Below are 3,801 nucleotides of genomic sequence, written 5' to 3'. Positions count from 1 at the left end.
TCTGAACTCCAGATAGGGTCTCATTATATATGCTTCGTCTTCCTCGTAACTTTCTTCTGCACGGCGTCGATGAAATGGAAGAAAGCGAACTGTGAGAGAACGTCGTACCCTGCCTAGGGCGACGGCTTCGTGTTATATAGGACGGGGCGCGACTCCCGTATAGCGTACAGTGAGGATTACATCGTTAGGATCCTTGACTTGAGATCCAAGGGATAGACTAGAGAGATAGAGATTACAATAGATAAGAGAATATCACAACTACCCTAGTCTATGGTTTCGGTTCAGATATGGACTCCTGGTCGAACCTCTGGTCGAACCTGTACGCGCCTGAACTCTGTCGCTTAACACGAACCCCCAACGCTTCCAAAAGAACAATGTTCCAAACCATAGCCAGAAACCAAAGACAATTCCAGCGACCACCGAGTAGTACAGCCAGACCGCATCAAGTTCTTTATGATGTTCCTTTACCCCGTATGGTGTTGTTGTACCACTCGAACCATCGGTACATGGAATGCTTAGAGCGGGGCCACAGAGTCCTCTGTTGTTGCTATAAATCGACGGGTCATTGAGCGTTTGAAGCTGATTGCCATCAGGTATCTCTCCTGAAAGAAGGTTGTTGGAGAGATTAAGTGAGCTCAAGTACGTCAAGTCTGCTATGCTTGATGGAATGGGACCTGAGAGCTTATTCCAAGATAAATCGAGGGACTCCATATCTTTCATGTTGCCAATGTTGTTTGGGATACCAACGGATAAGTTGTGTCTAGACAAGTTGAGGAAACGGATTTCTTGAAGATAAACTACTTCTGCGGGGATCTCGCCAGAAAGAGAATTGCTTGATAGATCAATGCGACTCATAAGCCAAATTGTTCTATGGAAAGTACAATCTTGCCCCTTCCAGATTATGTCAAGCTGGCCATCAATTGATTAGGACATAGACCACAGATACATCCCTAACGAGGTCCGTTCTGGCCATTTCCTGTGAGTAAAGCTGGCAAAACTAACTGGTATGCAACCTGTCAGATTGTTTTTAGCTAGGTCAAGTATTTGAAGACGAATGAGTTGTGTAACCTCATGAGGAATACTTCCTTGGAACATATTCCATCATAGCCGGAGAACCCTTAGCGAAGGATTGCTTGGTCCTGTCCAAGTAGGAATTACACCAGAAAACTTGTTGCCACCAAGATCTAGAGTGATTAGGTTCCTGAAGTTCTTTACAACAGAGGGAAAGCATCTTGTGAAGTGGTTGTTAGATAGATGTAGTGAACCCAGTGGAGAAATAATGTGTACTGATATCGGAACTTCTCCGTCAATAGCATTGCTTGACAAATCCAGATACGCAAGATTCAGCAACCTCCAAAGACAATTAGGGATAACTCCTAACAATAGATTGTCTGATAAATCCAAGAACTGTAAATTTGGTAGCTGACAAAAACTCCAGTCAATAATGCCTATAAATTTGTTTCCAGACAAGGAGATGAGAGTAGCAAAAGACAAGGAATTGTTATTGGCAGTGTCAGGGTTCATAGTAGGAACACTGCCCTCCAACTGGTTGGAGCTAAGGTCCAGGATTACTAAACTTGACAAGTTGCCAATCTCTCATGGTATCACACCATTAAGATGATTATTGGATAGGTCCACCATATCCAAGTGTTGCATGCATACTAACTCAGTGGGGATCATGCCAGTGAAAACTTTGCCAGACAAGGACAACTGACACATATTCTCCCATCGAATAATCTCCGGTGGGATGCCTCCAGTGAAAGAGTTGTTGTTTTCCAGTTTGTGAAGAGTTCTGGTGGAATGTTGCTGTTGAGACTGTTGTTCCTCATCGCAAACCCATCCAAGTACTGCAACCTGGAAAAGGTGGTGGGCAAACCACGAGAGAGCTTGTTCCAGGACAGGTCTATGTGGAAGAGCCTAGTAAGATTGCCCAACTCAAAAGGGATAGTTGAACTTAAATGATTTTTACTTATGTTTAGCCATTCTAGCATCCGAAGTTGCCCAAGTTTGTGAAGAGTTGTTGTTTAGTTCAAGCGGATGCAAACTATGCAGCATCCCGAGCTCCTCTGGGATTCCTCCGGTAAGATTGTTCTGTCCAAGTTTCAGTGACTCTAGTGTTGTGAGCACCGAGAGGAGACGTGGTATCGGCCCAGATAGCCTATTGCTAGACAAATCAAGGTACGCCAAGTGCTTGAGTTTGCTCAATTGGTAGGTATAGGACCAACAAGGTTGTTGCTCATCAAGTCCAGTGAGGTGAGGTTGAGAAATAGGGAGATGTTGACCGGGATGGTGCCGACGAGGTTGTTCCCGTAAAAGCTGAGCTTGGTGAGGCTCCCGAGCGCGGCGGAGTACAAGGCGTCAAGCGTGCCATTGAGGTTGCACTGTGAAAGCTTGAGCTCGGTAGCATGGCCGTGGTGGTCACATGTTACACCATCCCAGGAACAGGTCGGTGTGGCACGCGACCACGAGGACAAACAGAAGGAGTGGAGCAGCGTGGACTTCCATCGGAGGAGTGCCTGTGCTTGCGATTCTTCTGAGTGGCCGGCGGCGGCCTCGGCCGCGCATAGATGTAGCAGAAGGCTCAAAGACACGAGGAAGGGGACGCGTTGGATTGCCATGTCATTGACTGCAGGTCGTTGGATGGATGTGTTTGGATGGATGTGTGTATGGTACGACACTTTACTTGCTTGGGAGGAGCACTGGGTTGTGTTGACACCAGATTTTGGCACGGTCAATAACTTATTTAAGATGGCCTCAAATGGAGAAGTGATCTTCATGAAAGAGTTCCGTATTGTCGATATGAACATCTTTGAAGTTTGGGTCATCGCAATCAGATTTTATCTCGAAGGCCGAAACTATGCTCAAAGTACTAAGATCTTATATTCAGAGTACAGTTTGGCTGATTAAGCCCCCAAAACGACCTCAAATGGAAAGATTATCTACACGGATTGTCTTCGTCTCATCGAAATGATCGATTCTGATATAAAAATCGTTCCAATCCGAGTTCGTATGCAAAAGTTAGAGCCATCGGAATACAGCCCTGTCAGGAGGCAAAAACTGGCGCGCCCAACCAGACACCCTGTCTGATGGGTAGCGCGAGTGATAGCCTGTTTTGCGCGACCGATTTGACCCTCAACATAACCTCTGATTAAAAAACGTTCAACACAAAAGTTGTTCGTATCGTCGAAACGGTCAAGATTGCTTTTGGGCTCGTTTCCATCCGAGATCGTTTACCACCACAAAAATGACCCGCAAGGTGCAGCCAGTTTAAACCGAACAGTTTTGGAAAGTTCGGACAAAACCAATCCGAATTTGACTAGGGTTTTGGACGTGAATCCAAGCCTTTTCCTTGCACGGGAAGTCCAGCCGCCTCTTATATACCTAAGGGATGACGGCCGATTGAACAACACACAATCGATCAATCAATCTACCACTTTTTATCTTTTATCTTTTCTCCTTAACCCTAGTTCTTCTTCTTCCTCGTTCTTCGTTCGTTCTTCTTCATTGCAGGGCGGCGAACCTCGAGGCCCTAGGGGCGATCAGGTCGACCTACGGCAGCCCATAGCCGCCACGCGCCTAGACGGGGTCCCTCCCGGGCGTGTGGGGTTTCGGGTCCCAAAAGCGCCGGCTTGCTGTCTTGCGTATCGCGCTGGAAGTCGGCCTCCCGCGGTTTGAGTTGCGGAGCATCTCCCTCGGCGCCGCGGGTACACATCGACGTGTTCGTGTGACGCGTTCCAGCGTCAACACACTTTTTGGCGACTCCGCTGGGGACGAAGTTTCGAACGGTCTCCGGCCCGTTCT

The 3,801-nt window shown here is 47.3% G+C and overlaps 1 pseudogene; it reads right to left on the bottom strand.

The window, feature by feature from the left end:
• Positions 1–258: 258 nt before the first annotated feature.
• On the bottom strand, positions 259–1,641 carry LOC123082155 (receptor-like protein EIX2; annotated as a pseudogene).
• Between the last annotated feature and the right edge of the window lie 2,160 nt (positions 1,642–3,801).

This window comes from Triticum aestivum, chromosome 1B (genome assembly GCF_018294505.1).
Source record: "Triticum aestivum cultivar Chinese Spring chromosome 1B, IWGSC CS RefSeq v2.1, whole genome shotgun sequence".
Classification (NCBI taxonomy): Eukaryota; Viridiplantae; Streptophyta; class Magnoliopsida; order Poales; family Poaceae; genus Triticum; species Triticum aestivum.
Note: the sequence above shows the minus strand (reverse complement) of the source record. Positions and strands in the feature narration are given on the sequence as shown.